The following is a 27,536-nucleotide window of genomic DNA, read 5'->3' on the forward strand; positions in this document are numbered from 1 at the left end:
GTCTCTCTCTCCATCTCTCCCCTCAGATCTAAAACACATGCACTGACAGACACTGTAGCATGTGCTCTTTGAATAGCAGATGGCTGGACACAATCTGTGCCTTTTTTTTTTTTTTGCTAAAGATATCAACAGACCAATGACAGTCTGTGTATATACAAAAAGGAGTCCAAAAGTCTGAGATCACACTGAAAATTTACTATTAAATATATATTATCTAAAACCTGGAAATAAAGGGCCTCTGGACAATTCTTTTTTCTTTACACAACATATGAAGATGTATTTCAGACTTTGCACTCAACATAACCTTTCATTCTGATTGTTATTACAATAATATGTTTTTTAAATTATTATTAAATTAAGATAACAATTAATGTGTCACTTATGACACAAGACCCTAAAAACAACAAGATGTTACATCACGGAAAGAGACATCCATCAGTGTGTTTACAAAACTAACAATTAAAATTATAGATAGCGTCAATAATGTACCTTTCCCAGTAAATATTGACATATTATTAACTGATTTCAGTAACATTGATTTCACCGATTTGAAAAGTTGAAGCAAATTGGAAGCATTTTACTGGTGGCCACAGACTTTGAAGCCCACACCATCTGTGTGAGTGTGTGTGTGTGTGTTCCTGTGCACACATTGTTCTAGTGTCTGTTTGGGTGTGTTTACTCTGAACTTTCCTGTAATCACTCAGTGAACAGTCATCTCCACACACCTTTCTGTATTCCCACCTGTGAATTTGTTCAAGTGTCTGACTAACCTTTAGTCAGAGTGGTTGAGAGAGTCTGAGCTCTCTCTTATTTCTCGAACTAAAAAAAAAATTTTTTGCCTGAAAGCAAATAACATGGTGGTTTTGAGTGTGTGTGGCAGTTATGTGCTTTTTGATTCACAAACTCCAGACCTCTGTTAGTTTATCATTTTATTTCTCCCTGAATCTCTTTTGATGAATATGACAAAGAAACCAGAATATCCGAATGGAAAGTGTTATGTCCATGTTTAAAATTATTCCACAATCCACATAGAAGACCAAAGATGTGCTGCAATAGCCATCAGATTATTATCCAAAAAAGAAAAGAGAGAGGAAGAGAGTTTGTGCGTGTTTGTGTGTGTGTGTGTGTGTGTGTGTAAGAGATAATCCGTCCTGACTGTTTCCTGTGAAAACAGATGGAAAAACATGAGTCTTTTTTTTTCCTGTGCCTGGTCAGGCTATTAATACCTCTGAGACACACACATACACAGATCGCTATATTCACCAGAGACAGAGTACAGTTCAAAAGTCCTGTTATACAATCTGAGACTGGCAATACAGAGGCTTGTCATTAACACAACACACACTCTAATATTACACATTTTCACACGCACTAACATAAACCCTTTATTTTACACTCTCAAACAGCCATGCAACTACCTCTATAGAAACACCCAGCTGAAAGAGCAAAACAAACACACACACACACACTTAAAGACAAAGACAGGCATTTGGTTACAATTAAACATGCCAGAGACACAAAACCAGGGGCAAACACATTAAACCCTCTTTCTCTACGCAAGGCCTCATCTATAGTGAATGACAACACGCTAAATGCTTTTAATTGCCATCAATTGGATCTGGAGAGAAATGGAGGGAAAACCTCATAAAAATCTTTTTTGTTTTTCCTTAAGGCTGCAGTTAAAGATCCAAACGTTTTTGTCCAAACCTACGGGCGGTGTGAATGCAATATTCATTTTGCTGCAGGAGAACAATCCATGCATAACAATGAGATTTGCTAATGAAATCAACCATCAACCTGCAATACATACATATTAAAGCAGCTTGCGCTGTCACCCGCTTTGTGCATCGTTTGTTCCTCCTGCCGTCTCCTCAGTCTCCCTCTCCCCCACTCTTTCCGACCTTTCTATCTCACGCTCACCTTGAGTTTTAATAGCTGTGTTAACGTAAAATGATGATCGCACATTTCCACTTCTTTGACCTGCGTGACACGCTCACATACCTGTCCAAAGAGGTGAGACCCAGATAAGCTGTGACCGTAGTAAAAAAACTGAGAAAAATATTCAGTCTCTACTGTTAGTTGATCAAAAGAAGCCAACCGCTAATACAAGGACCAACTGATAATAAGCAACTGACAGATACAGATATGTAACAGTGAGCAGACTGATATCAGCCACTTATATATATTGCACTGGTCTGACTGGACATGAAAGCAGATAATATCAGGTCTTATTTTTACCATTTCAAACAATATAATCTTTGACTGTATGTTTAATAAGAACTAAATTGAATTGGTGATTTCTGATCTGCCACAACATTTAATTATTTGTATCAATTATTTAATATAGGTAGATAGACGGCCAAATGGACAGACAGATAGACAGACAGATGTGGAGAGATAGATAGACAGAGAGAGAGATAGATGGATAGATGGATGAACAGATAGATATTATTGATATCTGCCAATATATGAGATTTTTCTTTTTTCCAGTATCAGTTAATTATCAGCTATCCGTAACGCCCAAAATTATAGATAGAGCAAGGAAGAGAAAGAGAGAGGAGGGAGAGTGTGTTAGGAGTGTGTGAATGGCCATTTCTCCCTGCTGACACAGCCTCCATCTGCCATTGAGCCGTGCAGAGAGGCACAGCGAGAGAGAAAGAGAGAGAGCGAAGGAGAGGAGGGGAGGGAGGGCAAGAGGCAGCGCTGGTGTGATGGAGAAGGAGAGAGAGCGCTCACGCTCACCTTGGTGTCACCTCTGCTGAGCTGAACGGGATGATGGGATAGGTAGAGACACAAAGACGCTCTGCCCTCTCTCCCACACACACACACTCACACTCACACCTCTCTCTTCTGCACTCCATCTCTTTTCTGCTCGCTCACACACGCACAGAGTAACGGCACAATCTGTGATCACTGGAGCTGTTTGAGCCAGATATCGTCTCTGGGGGATTTACACACACACATGCAGAAATATGCACGCATACACACGAACCTACACACACCGTCTCGTGAGATCCCGGTCTTCCTCTTAAAACGCATACACACACGCGTAACGTGGACTACACACACAAACAGACACAAAATAGGGCAAGCAGAGAGATTTTGACACACTTCTAAACACACACACAGAGAGCCTGAGGGCAGGGTTTGAAATGAGAGGCGGCGTTTTAAAGAGCTCGCTGAATTCCACCTGTGATTAGTGTGGCTGCAGGGCTGATGGATCACGGCGGACACATTTCACTCGCTCGCTGCTTAGCTCTCTTTCCCTCCCTCGTTTTTTTTCTTCTCCTCTTTCTTCTCCTTTCTCTCCCGCTCCTTCCTTTTTGCCTCACTCGCTCTCATTCTAGCTCTGATTTTTCACTTTTCTTCTCTCCTCTGTGCTTTAAATCCTCTCTGCTCACATCGACATCTACACTAATGCCCCCGCTTCCTCTGTTTTTTTCTTTCGCCATCTCTCTCCCTCTCCGTGTGTGCCAGCAGGGAATGACCTAGCAGCTGGGTCCTCTGGAACAGACCAATAAAATACTAAATATCTCCCTGCACATCACCCACACACAGACACAATGCCCCCCTCTTCCCTGGACCATCTGCACGCCAAACCATCCGTCCCTCCCCCCTGACACTCAAGACCCTTGTGAGCTGTAAACAATAGCCAGATATGACAGAGAAACGCTCATGTTGTATCTGCCACTCTAAACCACCACCATGATTAACGACAATATTTGGCCATTTCGAAACCATATTGCTCCCCCGTGTCACTTCTAAAAACTAATACAAGTTTTGTGATTGAACAACACACTTTTTATGTTTTGGAGATAATGTTATGTGAAATAAATCTGCAATTTTGAGTATCATTTGCAATCATTAAATCATCATTATCAGATTGTCTGAAATACTTGATTTAACAGGTCATTCAGGGGTCAAATATTTCTAAATTACTCTGAAACCTCATTCTGTGAGTCAGTGCCTTGATTGCCTTTAGTTACCTTAATTACATATCTAAAAAGAAATGTGACATTAGTCAAAAGAGCTTATATTAAATATTCAGTCTCCTCTACTGACCAGTTAAGATGTAAATAAACATATGCATGTTCATAAGACGTGAAACGTATGTAAACATCCGAGATCTTATTAATAAATGGCTCTGTTAAACATTTGTTTCACAGCACTGCAAAATGTATTTTTAAATCCAGAATTCAGAAGATTCCGTCCGATTCAAATGTTTACATGCTCACTTTTTTTTCCAATAAGATCGGATTATTTTCAGGTTTACGTCACCCCTTTCAGTCTGATCAAAATTTCATTCAGATTGAGTTCAATTGGATTGATTGAGGTGTTTACATGAAGATTGAGCCATCAGTCTGGTTACTACTAGACAATTTGAGTGCACGTAACTATTGAGCTGTGGTGTTCATGTGGATGATGCAGGTTCGAGTCTGCATGGCATAATTTTCCAATCCTGTTCCCTTCTTCTGTGCATCCTTTCCCCACAATCGCTATGAATAAAAGCAGCAAAAATGCAGCAAAAATGCTCAAAATTGCATGCAGAGACCTCAACCGTGGGCCCAAATCAGCAAACTCCATAGTTTCTGTTTCAAAGACTCCATCCCCACCTCTTTCCCTGTTTTTTCTTCTCCATTTCAGCCTCTCTTTCTGTAATGACCTCCCTGAGGTCCTGTATCGCAGCTCTCTCTCTATTTCCAAGAGTTAAGGGAGGTTCAACGAATGCACACCCAGCGTAATGAGCTCTCCCTGGACACCCAGAATACAAAAAGCCCCTGATATGCTCAGAGAATCTCCCCAGACCACCCTGGATCCAGACCTGTTCTGAGCTCAGGGCCTGCCGTAGGTTCTCTCTAAATACCCTGGGTCGAGGGAGGGAGACCCCTGGGTGGCTTGATATTCTAGCGCTGGGTGTGTTTGTGTGTGTGTTTATGTCTCAGAGTGTGAATGAAATAGGTGAGAGAAAGTGTGTGGTTGGTGCAAAAGGTGTGTTTATGAGGAGACAAATCTTGCCGTGTAAGAAAGGGGGGGGCCGTTTGATTCAATAGAATCTCTTTAACCTTTTTTGACGGCCCCGAACCTCCCCAAGAGCCCCCCTAACTGCCCTTAACCGCCCAATTCCTCTGAGAGAAGGGAGAGACACCCGCTGACCGACACAACACAACCCCTCATCGCACCTTGTACACACACGTTTTTTACACTCCAAATGGAACATAAACCCTACAGAGTACAGCATGCAAGCTGTGATGTTGCTTTTCCTTTTACACACACAGAGTTTATGGCTACTGTTCAGTAAGTCGTAAGTGTGTGTTTGGATCCACAGGCAGCGCGTCACATTTGTGGCAGTAAAGCAAAGCCACTCCTTTTTATATTTGCCCTTCAAAAAATATATAAATAATGGCCTGTGTGTGTGTGTGTGTTCCCTTGAGGTGCACATCCTGTGCTGAACACACACCGCGAAACGAGGAAAGATGGAGAGAAGATGAGCACAGAGCAAAATGAAGGAAGAGCAGGGGGAAAAAACAGAGGTGGGGAGAGGAATGAGAGGGCTCACACACACACACACACACACACACACACACACACACTCCCTCTGCGTGCAACTGCGGTGTAAATGTCATCATGTACACAGTTTATCCTCTGTGTGAGCGAGAGGTGCAGATGAAGGGAGAGAACGAGAGAGAGGAGCGAGTGAGCTCACTGCAGAGAGGTAGACAGGAGCACACAGCCTCTTACTCTGTGTTTGTTCATTAGTATTCCAGCGCTCACTCCTTCAGATCCTTCCTCACGTCGCTTTTAGCGTCAGCATGGGGAAAACAGACATACACACAAACACGTACACTAGCATTAGAAGGAAAGTAGCTATGCTCAATGTGCTTCACCCACCTACCAAATCATCTCAACCTCTTGTCTTTACAAACAAAACAATAAACCCTACTTGCTGGTTCTGGAAGTTTGCCCAGACTAATTACATGACGTAACATGCTCAAGACGTTTTGATGGATGCTGATTTGTAGAATCACTTAAGTAAAAAGATAGTGGAGTTGGGTTTTTAATCTTGTAATTCTGTATGTTGTTTCAGGGTTAGCATCATCTGAGGTCCTTTGAGGGGTTGGCATCAGTTCTGGATCGAGACTATTTGTATCTGTAGCTGTTATTACTTGATTAGACTTATTAGTTTTAAGGTATTACAGCCTATTTCTTCTGTAGTCATCACTGAACAAATATGCCATGTTTAGCTAAAATAATTTTTTTTTTTTAATGGTTATAACATTTATTTAAATATCTTCTAAAAGTCAAAGCCTATACCCTTGTATTGTATAGGCAGTGCTTCGAGATGAAGTGCGGTTGTGCTTCGAGCAACACGAGTTCGAGTCCCAGCTTTGGGACCTTTCGTGATCTAATAAATACATGTTTAAATATCTTCTAATTAAAACAATAAAGGCTCCTACGCAGTTAAGAAATATGGAAATTGATTCAAGTCATATACAGGAAATGCATGGAAGGCAACAGCAACACTGCTATTTTATGTGTGCTTATTTCATTCTTTTAAACTCATTTTTTATGTAAAACAACATGATTTCCTTTGGCTCATCAGTTTAAAAAGTATTCCACTTAAGTAATTTGCAGGCCTGGATAAGTAGGCTATGGAGAAATGAGAACAGAGTATGGAAAATTATTTGTTTTGACTACTTGGCCTGTTAAGTGTTCTAAAATATAAAATTAATCATTTCTAAAAATACATTTATCATAGAAGTAGAGATATTTCATGACAAACATTTAGTGGTTAAACATTTAGATAATTTACACACGACTGAATTAATTCAAGGTGCACATTTTCATCACGCAGAACTCTTTAAACAAGTCTTTTTTTTAACTTCACTAAACAACTGCATGTGCCACGCAAACCGGCAAAAAACAAAGCAGCAAACATATAGGCCTAGTAGAATATGTATCTGTATCTAAGTTGATTATTAGCCGACTTCTGACAGAGAGCTGGTTTGGTTTCCGAGAGACTAAGACATGCAGAGACAGCAACGTGGCTGTATGATTGGCGATCGCGCTGTGGCCATTCCATTTATTTATGTATCATATCCTATAGGTTTAAATCATTGCCTTTTAAATACACACAAATAGTAATATTTGTATGATGTATTATTTTAGGTAATATTACTCTTGCCAAGCTCTGATTCATGAGACATGCAACAACAAAATCGGTGTTTGATTGGCACTCTTTTATTTTAATTCATAAAGTTTACATTCTTTCACTTCACACACTCATCATTGTTTTAATTTTGAGGTTTGTGTAAAATATTGCACTGATCCCCTGGATTACCTGTGAAGCTAGCAAACACCTGCTGCAGCCTCAGCCAAACATTTGGGCAGAATTATTCATTATCCATTATTCGTTTTAAAACCAATTATCCCTGCCTTTCCAAATAAGTTATTCGGCTTTGGATACACCCCTAAACAATCTTTCATACATATTGACTCTACAGTTTTAATGATTATTTAATGTTATTGCTACAAATAAAACTCATGAAGGTTTTAAACTGCATTCAGGCAAACCTCACATAAAATGAAAAAAAAAAAAAACGGACATAATGTTTAGTTACACCTAAAGTTTACAATAATTTTCTGATGCTGACCTCCATTACCACATACTGGAAAAACTATATGCAGGAAGTCCCAGACATTACCTAATATGTACAAAGTTTTTTTTTTTTTTCTCTCGTTTGGTTGATTTTATGGTCTGATAGGTCCAATTCTTGATCTGAGTCTTAGTTGATCTAAACTGGAACTGGTTTCGGTCTGGCTCTCTTTAGGTCTCTAATGGTCTAATGTTGCCTAGACACTTGACATTAATTATTTTCTTATTGTGTATTGTTCATGAGAATATTCATTAAACATTGCTAAAGTTGTGGAAATGGCTTACAAAAGGCGTAAATGGCATCTAAAAGATACAAGTATATGTTTGCCATTTCAACTTAGAGTTGTTTTTCAAGTAAATGGCTTGAAAACTTAAAATGACATTTTATGATCCATCTTCATCTAAGGGAAAAGCTGTGTCAAGGTAGACAGTGGTGGCAGTGAATGGTCATTTACCCATTTACTCAGGAGGGAAGAAAATTACTATTTTTCACTCAACTGTTGCTTGCTTAATGAAATAAGTGGCCACGTGGAGAAAACCTGAAGGTGACTGCTGGTTAATTTTGTTAAAGACGTTTCAGTAGGTTTGTAAGAGCAGTGCCAATAAAAAGCTTGTCGTTTTATGCTTTTGAGCTACTCTGAAAAGCCTCAAGGCTTTGTGTCCGTTTTAATTCTCAAGATTCATTTCTTGTTTCTGTATTTAAGCAGGAGGTGTAACAGAACTTCTGGTACCTGCAAATTTGGATAGGTTTGGTCTTGAGCTATCTGCAATCCAAAAACCTGGTAACCACACTGACACTCCCACATGGTTCTCTACAGTGTTTAGCTGAACCACAATCAACAAATAGGTAGTTTTCATTATTTCAAAAGAACACCTGTCTTAGGGTTGGGCCAAGATAAAACATCTGTGCCGTTGAAGCAAAATATGTGGATTCATATGGAGCATTAGCGAGATATTGCTTCAGATTTGATCACTGCCTGCTGTGGCTGTCTCAGTTTAGCCAGTGCACTATTTGTCAGTCTGTTGTAGGTGTAGTGTATTATAGTTATTCTGCTGTGGATAGGGTGGTATTATTGGATGGATCTCCACGGTAACGGGGCGGGTGAAACTCAATCGGAGTCTCTCCATGTCGCTCCCTTAGATGGCCACCTGCTGATCCTGACCTTCTGGATGTTTTTTCCCTCTCCTTTTCTCTCCCTAAGCCCCATCTTCTAACTCTTATATTTTCTGCATTCATTTATCTATCATTCTAGCTGTGATGGATTCAGGAGTCCTTACATGTTCCTATACTGTTATTTTTGGCTTATGTTGTCATTGCGCTGCCTCTTTAAAGCACAATGACAACATCAAATGAATAGTGTCTATCCACTTTGCGTAACCTGCATATGAGAGCATGTGTATTGTGTGTGCATGTGTATAAATCATAGATGGTAGCACTTACGCAAGTGGGGGGCCTGGCTAAGGCGAGATAATAGGAGATTATGTTTATGATGTACTCTGAATATTAACTGCCTCATAACTGACTCATTCTTTCTCTCTATGGAAGATTCAGTATTTATTGCTATATCCTCCAGTACAGTCAGAATCAGCAAGCATAGCCTCGTACCCTGGCTGGGCATAAATATTTAAGGCAAGAAGGAACAGTAAAATCACATGCAGTAAGTAGAGGGATAAAGAGAGAGAGGGAGAGAGAAAACAAAAAGGGCCAATGACAGACACTTGAGGAACGCCATTTCAAACTTTCACCTTCACTATGTGCATATGTGTGTGTGTGTGTGTCCAGAACTTTGTACTGAGGTAATAACTCTCACCAGGGATCTGAAGAGCCCAGCAGAGTTCAGGCAGGGGTCCATTATACCCTTCACACACACACACACGCACAGAATCCAACAGGCCAATATTATTTGTATCAAACAACTGGTATGTTTTGCCTCTGACGCACAAGTACAGACACACTCCTAATGCACAGCACCAGCAATGAAAACAGATCCCTCTACCATGATTCCTACTCAAGATCTCTCCAGCAGGAAGTATGAGCTAAGAGCCGTCCCCAGGGACGCAGGAAAGAGAAAGAGAGAGGCCTGGAGACTGACACTGCCTGAACAAGATCTATGCTCAAATACACTCTCTTTCCTCTCTTTTTTTCCTTTAACCACCCTCTTTTGTCTTCCTTGGCTTTTATTTTCCATTTCTTTCTCTACTCTAAATAAAGAGTAGTTGGTTACACTGAACACACTCATATCCACTTTGAGCAGAGAAATGCCATTTCCTCTGCTTTATTATTCTCTTTCCCCCTCTGTGGGAGGCTGGGAGGAAAGTTTGCTTTGAAGAGAGAGGGTTTAACATGTGCGCTAATAAATAGCTGCTTTGCCCCTGGGCAAGATTGCAAGTGCTCAGTTCTCTCTCTTCCATATAGTCTCCAGCATTTTCAGTGACTACAACTTATAACCTCCATTTCAAAATGAGAAGGACAGAGGAGTATGTTTTTTCTTGAAATTTCCTGACAGACCTGATGATTTGTGATGATTTACAATTTCAGCTCTCCAAAGAGTTTGGTTGATATTCTCTCCATCCATCCACTTTTGTAATTCCCACTTTTGTGTCCAAGCAGTGTTTTGTTTTATTAAATCCTTTCTTTTTTCATGGGAATGGAAATTTCATCCCTATGACCAATACCCTTGCTGTATGCTTTTTAGTTTCTAATTATCAGTTAACACTATATTTGCTTTTATGAATTTGGCACTTTAAAATGTAAATTAATTAACTGCATATGTCAATATTTGCTGAGAAATGTTACCTAATTAAAATAAATGAAACAACATTACTGTGGGACATAAATAGACATTACAAAATGTGGATTCTGTAATTGAGTCACCTATCTTTCCAAGGACTTTTAAAGACTAGCGTTATTTTGGTATACTATACATTATATATTTCTGTTAAGCTTTAATTTATTGTTAGTTTTAGTTGAAAATAGTTTTAGTTAATTATAACAACACTGCTACAAACGTATCTCTGTACCATAGTTGTTATTCATTGCCGCCTGCTCTCAGCAAACACAACTTGATGAAGCATGTAGCCTGTAAGTCAGAGGGCATGATTAAATGTGTCAATTCCTTTAATACCTGATTTTTTGTAATTAATTGTATTAAATGAAGGTGTTAAACTGACAACCCCAAAAACAAGTTTTACTCCATTTTTTCTAGGGCAATGCCTTGGCATTAAAAGGACATGCATGGTGCTGCCTCCAAAGTATGATTGCCTTGTAAGTCAGACATACAGGAATGTTACTGTGATTCATGCTGAAATCCTGACCGGTCTCGCCTTCACTAAACAAGCAGAGCTGTTGAGCACGGATGACCCTTCACACCTTCCTACAATTCCCAGAAATCAATGCTCGGATGGAGCATCCATTACCATTATTGATGGATGGGACTGAGGCAGTGACTCCTGCCAATGCGAGAGGCCGCAGTGATGTGTAGCTGAGAGCCCGTCTTTGTCTCACTGTCTTTGTCCATCTCTGTTTTTCCCATCCCATTCTGACTTTCTTGCCATCCTTATATTTCTTTCCATATATATCATTTCCTCTGGAGTGTGAATGGAGCACTTTTCTAATAAAGGTAAACTGTAATCCACCACACAGACACATACACTTTCTCTCTCACACATGCACATCTGAGGAAGCACTTGGTTTGCAGACAGCTGCATGTTCACCTGAGGCAGCTGCAGTCCGTTTCTCAGTCTAGAAGTACTCCAGAACTCAAACTCTACATTGTCCCTTGTTAGTGGTATAGACATAGAGAAGGAGCCGACGAGAGAGTGGAAAGAAATGTCCTTGTATTTCTGTCACTCTCTGAAACCACCAGGGAGCTGGGGAATGAAACGATTCAGCCGAGCAGAGAGCCCTGAGAGGCTGCCGCCCGCCTAGCATCACCGCTAACACCGCGACCAGCATCAGCGCTACCAATTAGCCTGAGCCCACACAGGGAGAGAGAGAGAAACCAGCTGATTTGTTTGTTCCAAAGCACAAACTCTCTCCACCGCAGCGGTTCGTTCGAGAGACTTGGCTGTGAAAATGAATTGCCAAATTAAAGATCTTTACAAATACGAAAAACAAAGACAAAGCATGTTTAAGAAATGTCAACCTAACAATTGCTTTTGGAGAGCTTTGTTTCAGCTAATTGGGAGGGAGAGGGGTGAGAAGAGAGGCTCATATCCTAAGAACGAAATTAAATTAGGTTTAAATCGGCTGAATCGGTGTTCACCCTTTTCGGTTAAAGGGTCCAATTACCCGAAACAAACACAGAGGTGCATAACCGTGACAAATGGCTTCAAAACTGGAAAACTGGTCATGCAACAAATGCAAAGTCACAGAGGGAAGGTAAAAAAAAAAGTGATGACAACTGGCTATTTAGCATTATGGTACAAATACTCACTGAGTGGGAATGTCCTCAGCTGTGTGACATCACTGCTTGTCCACCTGTAGGAGACCAGAAAAAGAAACCGTTTTAATGGCGCACTGGTAACTAAACAGAAACAAAACAGAGGTAAATATCCTAAATTACACTTATATGTAGCTTTGTAACTTTGTGGCTGGAGTAATACAGTGTTAACCAGTAGCTGCCAATGGTTTCAAGGAAGAAAAACACATGCATACGTACACAAAGACAGAGACAACCACTTTGCACATGCCTACACAAGTAAAGCAAAAACACATGAATGTGTGAATGCTCATACACGCACCCGGTTCCGTCTTTTTTCCTGCTAAACCTGTTGGAATTACAGCAAGGCTTTAAAACCCAGGGTGTGTGGGACGTTTTTTTCCAAGCACACATGCTGTCTTGTGCAGAAAACCAGCCTGCTCCAGTTTTCTCACAGCCTTTGTGTGTGTTTCTGTCTGTTTGTGTGTGTATGTGTGCTTAAGAATTATCAGGAACATCACAGCAGTGAGACAAAAAGGTGAAACAGACGCACAAATCAGATTTGGCTTCCAATCTCCTCAATCTGCACAGACAACAAGTTGTACATATGCACACTGCTCCGAAACAAACATTCACAATGAGGTAAAAAAGCTAAAACAAATTACCACCACAAAACGAACAGCAGACGTGCTCTGAGTAATCTGTGGCTGGGCAGTAAGTTCCTCTTTTTAGTTCTTTAAAACATTTCCATCTGGGCAGAGTTCGATGTCTGGAACAGTTTACCACTGTTTGCTACACAGTGAGCCAGGCTGTGACTGACAGCATTCGCACGTCAATCAAAATCCGACTCATCCGTCCATGGTGGAGGTGCTCCATCACCGCAGTGGCCAAGGACACGTGCGGCGTTAGAGCTGATGTCAGCGGGGGGGAGTTCAGCCGTAATGACAGCTCTGAGAGACGAAGTCTGAGATAATGGAGAGCGCGCGGTGGGGTTCATCATTTCCTACACACTACGTTCGTCCTGATCATTACCACAATAACACGGCGCTAATGTCAACGAAAGCCGGGATCTATGCGTAGTGGCTCAAAGTTCGCTCTGAGAGTGCTGAGCTCTCCCCAAACATCTTCATCCATCCTGAGGATCAGCTAATCAAAAACATTTTGATAATACTTTTTTTATTATTGACTTGCCTAGGGGGGAGGAATTTAGATGAAATGATAACGCACCCTCTTTGGACAGACTGCAAACTGTGCGCAGCTGTGAGGATTGTGTGCGAGGAGAAAAGACAGGAGGGGAGGGTTTTTTCCTTTTTGTTCTTTTTGCTCCAGGTTGATACTTCCTGTCGGAGGAGCCAGTCCTTTAGGGAGCACCTTGCCACAACTGCAGACGTTTAGCTCCAACCCTCAGAGAAACACAGGCAAGTCCCGACAATCTATCTCTCGTGGAATCGTCTCACCCATCCAGTTTCAGGAAACTGATCCCTAAATAGAAGTGATTCATCTTTTTTCATACAATATGAGCACACACAGCACAAAGAGACTTCTCTTTCCTTTTCTCTCGCTTTCTCATCTCTTTCTTGCTCTCTCTCCCTCTCTTTGCTCTGTATGAATCAGTGTGGCTGCAGGGCAAAGTCTTTTATCGCTGTATAATGCCCAGCTGAAAGCTGACAAAATGGAATCTGTGTGAGTTCTGTGACTGGGAAAAAAAACAGCCTTGGACCAGATCTCTTTCTCTCTTGTTGATAATCTTATTCTTTCATCATTAGGCCGGTTGCGGTTTATCCGGGAGAAAAGAAAGGATCAGGAGAACAGATAAAAACAGAGGAAAAAAGGACATAGCCATCCAGAGGGCAAAAGAAAAAAAACTCCTACCTGGAAACACTTCCTCAAAAATGGCCACCAGACAATTAGCTCCATCTGAGAGAGAGAAGGGGGTGCGCTATAACTTAAACTGCCCACACTGGAGGTCATCACTCACACGCTAATGGAAGAACCGTGCCACACACACACACACACACACACACACAAAGAGTCTCTCTCTCTCACACACACAAGGACACAGCAATCGTCTTTGAACGGATTGCTAAACACTGCAGTGATTTGACTTTACATTTGTGGTAAAAGTTCATCTGTGCAGAACACAGCACCTCGTGACAATAAGGCCAAATTAATATTCAACCCATTTCCTATGCTCGATTTTCTTCACCTTTGAAGTCTGGTGGAAATGAAGACCAGATGGAAGCAAAAGGAAGAACAAGAGTGAGCAAAAGAGAGAGAGAGAAAAAACACTCATGTGTCTCCACATGAAATGGAGTGTTTTTTAAACAAAGGTAAAACATGTGGGAAAGTTTCTGAAGCTCTGCAGTCATCTCCAGACACGGCAGGAACAGAAAACATGTTTTAGGCACTCCCAGCTACGAAAACAAACAAACTAATGGGAAAATGATCAGAGGCTTTACTTTAGGTTAGCCTTTAAGTGAAATCCAGTAAAATGCATGTGAAATGCAAAGCCTTAAAAAGAGCTTTGGAGAACACGCACTTGAAATGTTTGTTCACAAGTCAGTCAAAGGAATCTCATGCATGTTGTGTTTCAAAAATGTTTCAATGAGTCTGAGAAACTTCTCACACACACTTTTAATTGTCTCTCTGTCAGATGACAAATTTATAACTGTAGGATGCTGAAGGAAATCTGAGAAAAAAAATTGATAATGTACATACTTAAACTTTAGAAACTACAATGTGTTTGTTCTGTATATTCTACTCTATATTCTATATCCTGTTCTTAATATCATCTGTTGACTCGTCAAGCATAATATAGCCACAACGGATAGTTTTCACATTGCAGAACAACCCAGAGACTTATGTACAACTATTAAAGGTTAACAGTTGCTTGTTGAGGCAACATATGGTATTATGAAACAAGGTAAATATTTGAGTAAATTCAGTTATTTAGTTGTGTGAAACCTCTCTCTCTTTTTTAATGATGAACACAAATTGCATTTCAAATTCTGCAAGTACTATGTAAATAAAAGCAGAACTTTATAATACTAAACCTAATTACATTTTTTTAAGCAACAAAGAGAAAGCAAGACCCTGTCATTTTAACAGTGTCCAAATATTAGTTTAAACTCTTTGAGGCCATTTTAAGTATATACTGACACAATACCACAGTTTCAAAAACAAAGATAACAGCCTTACATGTGACCATATTATTTGAACAACATGTACCCTTAATGGAGGGCCCTGAACAATAACACTGACAGTCAAAAGAAGCCGATCACAGATTAAATGCTGTCCACGAATTAATGGCGTTTTTCCACTGCGTGGTACGACTCGGCTCTGTACGGCACAGCTCGACTTGGTTTGCATTTCCACTTAAGTACTGCTTTAGAGTGGGCGGGATTGTTCACGTCATTATTCTTGCCAACCCTCTACATTGCGAGTAAATCACTAAGAATAAACTCTCAGATTTTACTCGCCAGTATGTGAGTTAGAGGCTTAAGTATAAGTTTAGCTCAGATATATTTTCACTAGCCGAACACTCTCTTACTGAGCGCTTCAGAGTTTCTCTCTCCGTCAAGTGATCTGTGATATTTTTCAGTTCATCTCAATGTAGTGCCTGCATTTGACGTACCGTAAACTCTGCTGTAAAGGCGCACCACTCGCCGTCGCTTTGGTGAGAGCAGAGAGAGCGAGAGAGTCTTACATACATGCAGAATTGATGCACTACATGTAAACGATATACTTTGTTGGATTTTCCTGTTAAAAAAAACAGAGTTCCTATGATTTTTTCCTATGATTTTTTCCTATGATGAATTTTTAAGAACTGTCAGGTTTTCAGGTAGTGGTAATGCTGCACTCTGGCCAATCGGTGATCAGCAGAGTTTACACTTCACGTTTAGGTAACAGTACGGTTCACTTGGAACCTCAACCGAGGTGGTACTAAAAAAAAGGTGACAGGTACCAGGTGCTGTACCCAGTGGAAAACCCCTCAAAAGTTAACCGTACCGTGTCGTACCATGCAGTGAAAACGCACTATAAGTTAAGCGCTAAAAAACGCAAAGCAGCAGAATCCAGTGTAATAAAACAGGCCTTGAGATTTCTCTGCATGAAGGTCAATCCTGCTGCCTATGCAGCTGTCACGCCTTCCTCTCAAACACACGCACACATCCGAACAAACACACTGACACACAAACCAACCACAAAGTCATCTATCATGCCTAAGCTCAACACACCCAGCGTGAAAGCTCTCGCCATCAACCTGACATCAATCCAGTAAAGCAGCAACAATGACAAAAAAAGCCTACTATTTTAAACAAATATAAAATATGTGTGTCCAACAAATATTACAGTATATTAAGATCATGATATTGCTTGGTCTGAAGTGTGCTGGGGAAGGTGATTGGTGTTGTTGCAGCAGGTTGGTTGAAGGAAGTCCACTACTACTTGTCCTGGTAAATCTTTTGACATCATTCAATCATCCTCATGTTATTTCAAAGCTGTGTGCCTTGATTCTCCAGTGGAGCCATAATCTGATAAATGTCGCAGTTTAGCCAATGCCAATGGACACCAATAACATTCTTCAAAATATATTTTTCTGCAGAAGACAATCAGTCAGATTTGGAACAGCATAAGTAAATGATAAATGATGACAAAATATTTGAATGGACCATCCCTTAGTATTGGTTGAATTGTAATGGTGGGGTCACAGTAATTTGCTGAGAATGAATTGCTGAGTTATATTATTGGGATGTTAAGTAAAGTTTCGTGTTGAGCGGTTTTGTTGGGATGTGTTTGAGCTATAACATTGAAGTCCAGGTGATGGCTGAATAGATGACTGAAGGAAGTGAAGATGAGCTCTAGACTGAATGCATTGTTTTCATGAAAGATGCTGTTGCTCCTGCTGCACGCTTAAATTAGCTGGCAGTGTTTGGATTACACCAGGGAGCTCTCACACAGGATTTATTCTAGCCTGCAGGAGCAAAGGATATTTCCATCTCTACACGCACACACAAACACACATTGATGCACAGTCATCCGTATGCATGTGCACACACACACACTAACACACACTCAGATAAGAGCACAAAACAAGGCTTTCGGTTATGGAGGCACTCACACACATACACTGTGGTCAAATAAGGATGCACTGCTCACTCTACCATTCATTTCATCCTTCGCCCGAGAATGCGTCTATATGATCCTTTGCCATCGGAACAAACATACAGATGCACTTCCACGCAAACAGACACAAACGAACATTCGAAGGACTCAACAAGAGGCTCTTCATGGCCTCTGGATTAGGCTTCTTCTAGTGCTATTGCCAAGTTTATTGACTGCTCATATTACAGACGGGTTTCACAGCTTGCAGAGATAATACAGAGATAGAAACTGAGAGAAAGAGAGAACACTTGCAGTGTTTTTCCTCTCATTTTGAGTGTCACGTGAAACAACCACACCGCAGTCTGTTTCACTGAACAATCTGATGACACAAACACTCTTATCCTAAACAACCTGCAGTCCTTAACCTTACCTCTTTAACTGATTACATTAAACAAAGAACCACTCGTCCATTCCAACTTTAAACAAAGCAGCCTAAGCCTAATTTCTAATGACCGATAACAGACGCCCCCCTCAAACCACACACACACATTTGTTGCGGGTCGGCGAGCATGAGGCCTACTGAAGCGCCTAATCTCGCGTCTGTAGGCTCCAGGAACACGCCGTGATGCACCTTCACGTGAATGCAGATTAGAACCCTTAATCCAGCTCTCTCAATCTGGAGATCTTTTTTAAAACCTCACTGCTAATCTAACAGTGGTTTGTTTACAGTTCAAGACCTAGATTAAACCAGGCTAGATTATTATACTAAAAAAAAAAAAAAAAAAAAAAAAAAAGGCTGCCACTAAACTGCTCTATTAACCAGAGATCACATATAAGATTATGTAAAAAGCTTGTGTAGAACTTTACGCAAAACAAAAAGGGCTTTGTTTTCTAAACTATATTACGGTGTCTGCTGAAACGATTCTATTTTCAATCCATTTTCTGTCTCTCTGTCTCCATCTCATCCCTGTCATTTCAGGGCCTTTCTGCGCAAATTTAAAATGTAGAAATTCGAGGTACTCTTTGCCAGCGCAGCTAAAATGAAAAGGCTTTGTGGTGGCAGTGACCAGATTTTAAATGCAGCGAGATCAATAAATAAGAGGGGGCTGCTTGAGCACAATCTCTGAATGTCTTTGAGTGTGTATGTGTGTGTGAGGGTCAAACACTGCATGTCCTGCAGTCAGCTGTCACAGTGCAGTAGATTCTCTCCCATCCCACAGCTCTTGCCAAATCCCCCCTCAGTCTCCCTTCTGCCCTCTCCTACAAGAGGAGCATCATTCCTGCCATTCCTGAAATCATGGCTATTTCTACTCTGGATGCAAATATAGAGATAAGCACTAGAACAAATAGGCGAAACTACTGGCATTTCAAACACGGGCTCCATTATCTCAGCAGGGGGAATGGAGCACCGCAGTGGCAAACCACGGCACAGGCAACATGACAGTCTCCTGGAGGGCAAACAACACTGGAGACACAACCGAGGCAGGGTGAAAAAACAGCCCTCATCACTCCAGAATTCTCCTCTGCCCGGAATCACTAATGCACTCAAACCCTCATTGAGGAGCTGAGGGAGATAGATAGAAAGAAAGGGTGGGTGCAGATGGAAAGCAGAAAAACAGGCACACAGAAAGGTTTCAGAATGACGACCTTCAGGTGTCGGGCACAAGATCAGCCTCGTTGATTAACAGCAGAGGCGGCCGGAAAGATACACATGCAATCTGCAAACACTTCCCGAATTACTGTGAAGTTGCAGCAAAGGAGATTTTTCTTTCTCAAGTCTCAATACGAAGCCTTTCTTGAGGGACAAATCAACCCTTTCACCTTGTCTGTGAAAAACAAGCATTCAGACAGCCCAACAAAAATAACCTTGAGTTTCATCAACGATATTCTCACATTAAATGATAAACAGAGGCCCGAGGGAAACTGAACCAAAAAGCAGCTAATTGCTTGCTTCTGAAATTTTGGTCCCTGTCCCCTCTCTGTGTTTATCTGAAAACAGAACCAGTTTGGTATGACCAGCTTCAGCTGCTGGTAGGAAAGCCCATTCATTTAACCGTCCACATGAATGTCTCCAGCTACTCTGCTTCGTTAAGACGGACCAGCAGGCTAAAGGTAAAGAAGCTCATGTTTGCGACACAATTATCAAGTCTGCTGCAACAGTCTTGTGCTTCTGCTGACACAAACAGTTGTCTCCCGAGCGCTAATGTTCGCACTAAACAGCAACCCACATAACCTGCTATTATGTAAGAGCCAACTGTTGAGAGGAAATTCTACAATCAAAGCTGTTGGCTAACGACAAAATAAATCATTAGCCAAGTAAGTCAAGATAGAGATGCACTTATCCATGATACTGCTTAACGTCATGCCAACTGTCGTCTCACAGAACAGCACGGGGAAGAGTATCTGTCAGTATTTACAAGGTGATTTGCCAAGTTGTTAGGAGTACAAGGACACAACCTGCTCAGAAAACAAATTCACCGCTGACCTTCCAGCATTGAGTATTGGGTGCTGATACATTTGGCCGTTACTGGCCACACACATGGAACAACATATCAAGCTTATGCTTATATACACGTCGCCAATAAACCATATCGGCCAATAAAAGTAATTTATTTCACTATTAGCAGATTGTTCAACATCAGCCGATGATCAGTTCCGATTATATCCTGTCAATCAAAAGACGGCAGAAAAACATGTCATACTGCAACTCATACTGTGTGTGAAGAAAATCTCGCTGTAGGTCAGTCAGAATTAACATGACAAAATTAATAGTTAAAATTAGTGACATTAAAGCAGACTTTATTTGACCCTATAAATCATTGTAGTTCAAGCCAGGGTTGCCAGATCTGCAGTTTTTCTCTACACCAAACATTATTTGAAGCGCGCCTCCCCTCCAATAATCGCAAAGAGCTTTGTGCTTTCTTACTTCTGATAAGAAACAAAGTCTCAGCTTTCAAACCCTGTATATTCTATCACGAAATTCAAACAGTGAAAGCCATTTTGAGAGTTTTAAATGTGACGTGACAGATCACTGTAGCACCTCAGTTCAAGCAGCAGTGCGGATCGCGAGTCACTTCCACTTTATTAAGTTATATAGCAGAAAATAAACATGTATGCACATCAGAAGGTATGTTGAAAGATACATTATAGCTTACCAAAATGTATCATGTCTTATGTAATCACTCAATCAGTTTCAACCGTGGAAAGATGCCAATAAAACAGTATGTCACTTGTGAACAGTATGCCACATAACATGGAATTTAGCTCAGCAAAGTTATCCACTGTTCACAGTTCATTAATTAGCTATAAAACAACACAAAAGAGAGTTTTTTTACTTAATTATATAAGGATGTTTGAATAAATCTGGCATGGAGAATTTGAATTTTTATTTGAGTGTAATTATCATATCTGAAAATAAATAACAGTTCAATATAATAGCTATTTAATTCATTTTAACCTTTAATTTTATAGTAATGATAACTTTTTTAATTTATTAATCTAACTTTATATATACAATTTAAATCATAGCAAAGGTTTTAAATAATCTGAATTGGGTTTTATGATGCTAAAAAATAAAGAGGAAAAAGGGTTCATTTACCAAACATAACCAAGGCATAAGTAATCTTCTGGAAAGAGTGTCATGTAAGTTGTTGAAGTGAGAACACCATATTATACACTGCAGTTGACTATAATATCGTCTAATCCAATAAGTAGAATGAAAGCCCATAGATCCATGTAGACTATGTGATACAGGCAGGGCTGTGTGTTAACTGCTCTCTAGTCATTCATATGTAACAGCATGAGTGGAACATCCAATAAATTCAAATCATCTTTAAATTAACCGAACTGATCAGTGCACGTTTTGAAAGAAGTGTTATGATAAACCCAAACCCATGTGAATTTGGGATTGTCTGCGCTAAACGTAATTCGACAGCTCCTGCACTCGAGACCCATTTCTTACAGCCCACATTTCTCATAATCAGCTCATTACGCCACAATCATTTGTTGTTGTAGGCACAACAAAGACATGCAAACAGAGCTTAAACAAGATCCTTCTAAAGATCCCAAATTAAACTAATTCCTAGATACGAACATCTTCTCACAAGCCTAACCCATATCCTGTCTGGAAAACAACAAACATCCTGGACAGAAACGTGTGGCTGACACTCTAACCCCAAGCAAAGTTCTTTTCTCTCTCTCTCTCTTCGCAGCTACAGACATCCAGTGGTCTGGGTGTGCTTGAGAGAGCACAGTGTGAGATCCCTTCAAACCCCAACAGCACAAACAGGCCCTGACAGATTTGCTCTCCCTAATTCGTGGTGAGAAAAACAGCACAAGTATATAAGAGAATTCTATGTGCTCCAAATAAGCACAAACACTCACACAAAGAAAGAAAGAAAAAAAACCTTCAACAATAGTCGTTTCTAATGGAAGAAGAGAGTGGGTGAGACTGTTCCGTTTCAATTCACTGATACCGCTAATGGCTTCTTAGCAGTTCCATGAAATCAAGCAGCTGTCAAGGCGATGCATCGGGAACAGGGAAGAAGAGGCGGCATTCCCACAAGAGAAAAGCATCTCGTCAGAATGTTTGGCTAAACATCTGCTCCCCTGCTCTCATGGCTTTAGCAGAAGCACATACTCAGACAAAGAGATGGGAGGTGGAAACTCTGACTTCTCCATCTGAGGCATTCTGTAAAACAACAGTCTACTCCATGCATAGTGACTAGGGCACTTGGCTACGTGAGACAGAGCCCTACTGATACAAAACAGACAGTCCAGGCATTTAACCAGCCTATGGTGAACCACTAATTGTAAAAAGTCCATGACATGTATAACAGAAACTTTCTAATATGTAACACTTGCTTTTTGTGAAGGTTGAGAGGACTGTTCATTCACAAACCACTACTTTACTTATTACCATCTTTATTTACTTCTTACATATTAGTTCAACTTTAAGTAAAACTCTGTGTGTGTCCATGCACAAATAAAATACACAGGCTGTATAAAAAAAAAGTGCATAGGCACATCAGAAGCTAACTAGAACATCCGATGTCTTCTAAATGAGGAAATGACTGTACAGTGAAGCCATAATTATTAACCTCGTGAGCCATAAATTCATATGACAAACTCAAATATGTCTGATTGCCTAATTCTGAAAGGATCAAAATACGATTGTGGTCATTCGAGGAAAAAAAAATCTCTGAAATCTTAGGTCACTGATTCACATTACAGCACATTCTTAAATAATCCTTCATGGGAATTATGATTTTTTTTAAACTACACATACAAAGAAAAAAATCTAAAATTTTAACAAAGCCAAGACAATAAACAGTTCACCTCACTAAATGGCATCATTAGTGTGCTGATGTCATTCATTCCACCTGTAAACATTGAATCATTAAACATCGCGTAAGATTCACGAGATCACATCAAAATGCTTGTTTTTATTCACCCGGAGTCATCCCGACCCCAAAACTAACCGAAAAACAGAGTTTTACAGCAATGTCGAGCGAGATAACAAATTCGACGCTTTCTTGGCAAAACATCGCATTTTACTTAAACTTCACATGACGTCACCGCCACCACATAAGACATTTCTAAACTTTCTGCCTGTATCGACTTGTGCAGGTCGAGTCCAAAGAAAACACAGATCCGCCGGTTCAAATTAACCAAGATGGCGTGAGGCTTGTTGTTTAGAGGGCAGAAAAAATGGAGGATATTGTAATGTACACAAAGGGATAAATTTCAACAACTCGGCCAGGCGGCAGCTGCTGCTCTTTAAGGAAGCAACAAAGATAAGAGCAACGCGAAGCTCCAACTCTACACCAGCGACCCACTCAAACCGAGCAGGCGATTTCCCCATCGACAATACCAAACTGTGTGCTTTTAACAGTTTTTATCAAAAGGAATTGTAAAGTAAATGCTTTTAATCATGTTGTCTCAATGAAGAGCTGTTAGCTTTTGCCATCATCTGAGAGACGGACATTAAACAGACCAAAGGTAGCGTCAGCTCCTCCAAGTGACTCTCCCGCATCGCCCTCTTCAAATAAGCCCTATAAAACCAAATATTAATATTTTACGTACCAAAATGAACGACGGGGAAGCGCTTGCCCTTCTGAAACATGTTTGGACACATTGAGGAATGTTTACCAACAGTTTACATTTAAAAAACGTAACAGTTACTGCGCACGCGAGAGGGCACAAAGGCAGATTCCTATTATGAAGTCACAACCACCGCGCGCAACATTTGTGTCCACTCGTAAAGTTTTGCGATATTCGGCGTCGCAACGGAATATTTCTCTGGGTTGGCTCTTCCCGAAAACGCCGATGAAATGGTTTTGACAAGTTTTGCGCTTTTTGCGCTCGAGGCACACGCGTAGCCATCCTAAAGAAACTATCGAGTTAGCTGCTCTCGCTAAGAAATCAAGCCAGCCCGCGACACAACATTGATTCTCCAATGAAATAACCAATCCAGCTCCCAATAAATTCAAAACTTACCCTTAGTTTTGACACTTCGTGTAATTCCGCCTCGATCGGGTTCGAAGTATCACTTCAGGTAACGTTGCTCTTTGTTTTCCTTTTTCGATTTGCTTTTGGAAGAGGCCGGTGTAGCAGGAGATGATGAAGAAGGGAATTGGGCAGTAATTGAGTCTCAGTGTGTGAGTGAGTGACTGTGTGTGTGTGTGTGTTAGTTACGAACGGCAGATTGAAGGAGAGTCCTTTCAAGGTTTATTCTGCCTCACTTCAAGGAATCAAAGTGACGTCAGCGGACAATACTTAGACGATAAAACTTTTATTCGCGAGGAAGAGGCAAAAGTGCCCTAGTCATGCACATTGCACGCTGTATTTTTAGCATCGTTTACTATTTACAAAACATCTGTCAATGACTAAGAGTAAAAAAAATAAAATAATAATAAGGCTGTTGTTGACGCTTTAAGGTTGTGTTATGTCATTTTTTTATACATTTATTTTTTGAAGACGATTGCAGAAATGTTTGGATTATTAATCCATATTTGCATCATTTTCTAAGTATTATTTTGAAAAGCCTGGAAAAATAAATATATATATATATATATATATGGTCAATAATCAAAATTGGCATGTACTGAATAAAAGTTACAAGGCAGCACATTTTAATGAGATTGTGTTTGCAAATGATTGTGAAGGCATTATGCTGTACAATAGCAGTGGAAATCTGATAATATGGCATCCAGTAAAATGGAAATGTAATTCTAAGATTGGTTACTTGTCATTCAGAAGCTGTCAGATAAACCACAAGACAGCGATGCATGATCAAACTTGATTGCATTTGTCTCCAGTTACCTCAATAGCTAAATTCAGGGATTATGGATTACCCCGGCTAATCTGACCCTGTTTCCCCTCAGATCATCGGGGGAGTGAGACAAGGTGATAACATTATGATCTGACAACAGAATTTCCGTAATCCAAAAGATAGTGGCATCGTTTGAGCTGATGTCGTCTCATGTTGAAAAGAGAAAAAAGAGGATCTGCCCCCGTGACACTCAGGAGGAACAGAAAATAAAAGGCAGAATAATTGGAACTGTTACTTTTTGTATGACGCTCATTGATTTCTAATTTGAATCACACTTGCGGGCAAAGCGAGAGGCGGCAGAATGGCCCTTTGCAGCGGGAGCCGAGCTGGGCACCATGAGGCAGACAGCCATCTGTGCCTAATTGTGTGCTTTTTCTCCCTGCCGCTGCACTCACAATCAGCAACAGGCTGAGGGGGGCCCTCTGACCTAGACTGGGCCAGGGGGGTGGCATGGGGTGAGGGATGAAGGGGGTGGGAGATTATTTCAATAAGCAAGAAAACAACAACAAGTGGGGGCGAGGAGGGACACGCTGCCAGAGAGGAGCAACTCTTTGGAGTTTAGCTTGATGCTTCAGGTTGTGAGAGACTTGCATGTGTTGAGGTTTTACTTTGTGTGATAAGAGGAAAGATACTTTTCTCACTGAGACAATATGCTTATATATAATGTGTATAATATAATTTTCATTTAAATATTTTATTACAATTTTGTGGGTGTACGATGCATAATTGTTTTCTTTTATACATTATAATATTTACTGTATTAAATTAAAATGTATTTTATTTTTGTTAGTTGATTTTGGCCAGTTTTGGTTTCTCTTTTTTGTAAGTATCACTAATTATGAGCAGTGTTATTTTAGTATCATTGAGAAACTATTATAGTTTTTATTATAATATTTTGCTATTATCAGAATATTTTGATTTGAGCTTATTTTTAGTAATTTTAGTCTCAATCTGTGCATTTTTATTTCAGTTTCATGTTAAACTAAAATATTAATATAGAATCTTAAAATAGAAATGTTGATGAAATAAAAGTTTTTTTTAATTGTATTTCAGTTAACATTTATTTCAATTAAAAAAATGTTTTTCATGGTTTTAATTTTAGTTTCAGACTTAGGGGTGTGCCATATGGCGATATTTGATAGTGGACGATATTTGATCGTGGACGATAAAAATGTCTCCACGATCTCCTTTTGAAGAAAAATCATAGTAGGCTATAGTCGTGATACAGCGCACATTCTATCAGCTGCAGTGCTGGAGCTTCCGTCATATACTGTAATGTTACAACGCCACATGCATTCACAGCAGTGTTAATTCAGTGGTAGAGTTAATCTCTCATTATTTGCATGTGTTTTTAAATGTTACATTCGCACCCTGGATACTGGTCTGACCTGTGCTTTTTCTGAGCACCGCATACACCCGAAGTGCACACGCTAAAGCCTGTCAAACAGCGCCGGTTTATAAAACTAATTTATCTTTTGCGCTAATACTGTCAAAACACACAAGGTTTACATGTAGACTCAGTTGGTTATGCCTAAAATTCAAGTAAACAGTTGATTAAAAAAACGTATACATGCCTGTATATTAAATGCATGCAGTTCTTAAAGGGACAGTAGGCCTATTAAACATGCTGCCTACTGTCAAGGGATAGATCACCCTAAAATTTAATTTCTGTCATTATTTACTCACGGTCACGTTATCCCAAACCTGTATTAATTTCTTTCTTGTGCTGAACACAAAAGAAGATGTGTGTAACCAAACAGTTGCTGGTCTACATTGATTTGACTATGGAAGTCACAGTGGAGCAGCAACTGTTTGGTTTTCCACGTTCCTCAAAATAGCATTTATGTCCAGGAGAAGACGGAAACTCATTCAGGTTTAATACCACTTTTAAGTGAGTAGCCTAAATGGTGGTATAAAAAATAAAACACTATGACAGAATTGACAGACAGCTGACAGAATTTTTATTTTTGGGTGAACTATTTATTTAACGTTAATAAAACAACAAAAAACTAAGAGAAAAATCACTCACTGCTCTTGACTGAAGAATAATTCCTGATAATTCACCTTTTGTACCTGAAAATAAAGCACTGTTTGTTTTATTTGTATATTATGTGTAGTTGTAATGTGTATCTTTGTCAAATATTATCGACACCCTCTTTGGCCTAAATATCTGCCTTTTTGTTACCTTGAAGGGCTTTGTCTTTATAATAGGGAAATTAGTTTGGCTGTAATGCTCAGACACCTTGCAAAATAGAAAAACCAACATGACAAAGAAATTGTGATAAAATTGTGATATGGTATTTTTTCCATATCACCCACCCCTAGTTTCAGTTTTAGTTTAGGTTAACTATAAAACCCTGATAATGACTCATGTTAATGCTAAAAAGAAAGAGTGGATAACTAGCGTTAATGCATGTAACAACTATTGCAAACTGTCAAGCACATTTTAATAATTTAAGTTTACATTGTAGCCAGATACTACTAGTGTCATAGTCAACCAGTTAGCTAATTCCGATTGCAGTTGCAGACCGTTTGTGACTTTATTGCTAAATACCACTTCTGTAATTTGAATGTGCGTGTAATGAAACAAAATTTGAAATTGTTCAAAGGAGAACCAGCCACTGGTCTTTTTGGAAGCATCAAAGCGTATAGAGGGGACACACATTCATTTACCAATTTATGCATGTGTTCATTGATCCTCTCTGACCCCCTCCTCACCTGTAGAGATGAAGCTGGGTGAAAAGGGATGCTTATGGAGGGACTCAGAGCCAGGCAGACCTCCAGGGATCAGCGCTCTGGAGAGTGGGAGGACAAGATGAGACGATCGTGTGCAAGACGTGCGTCTTAACATGTGTGCATACGGTCCATGTGCCTATGTTTATCTGTGATCATCAGCCCACCCTGGCCACATTAAAAAAGCCATAATTGTGTGTATATATGTCTGTGTGTGTGCACACATGATGGCAATATTCTTCCTTCTGAGTGACTATGTTTATAACCTCCTCCCCTCTTCCAGCAGAGGCAC

General features: G+C 40.1%; 1 protein-coding gene across 20 annotated transcripts in view; it reads right to left on the minus strand.

Annotated features, from left to right (window-relative positions):
* LOC113050812 (bromodomain adjacent to zinc finger domain protein 2B-like) overlaps positions 1 to 23,940 on the minus strand; it is an 82,024-nt gene extending 58,084 nt beyond the window's left edge. For 15 of the 20 annotated variants that reach the window (XM_026214149.1, XM_026214147.1, XM_026214141.1 and 12 more), the window contains exons 1-2: positions 23,677 to 23,940; positions 12,091 to 12,134 (exon numbers count right to left, since the gene is read on the minus strand). The gene's annotated coding sequence lies outside the window, so the exon portion shown is untranslated. Of the gene's footprint in view, positions 1 to 12,090; positions 12,135 to 23,262; positions 23,610 to 23,676 lie in introns of those variants that run through there. The other 5 variants (XM_026214150.1, XM_026214145.1, XM_026214144.1 and 2 more) reach the window with 2 other exon arrangements.
* Positions 23,941 to 27,536: the final 3,596 nt, after the last annotated feature.

The sequence above is a fragment of the Carassius auratus genome, chromosome 31, assembly GCF_003368295.1.
Source record: "Carassius auratus strain Wakin chromosome 31, ASM336829v1, whole genome shotgun sequence".
Classification (NCBI taxonomy): domain Eukaryota; kingdom Metazoa; phylum Chordata; class Actinopteri; order Cypriniformes; family Cyprinidae; genus Carassius; species Carassius auratus.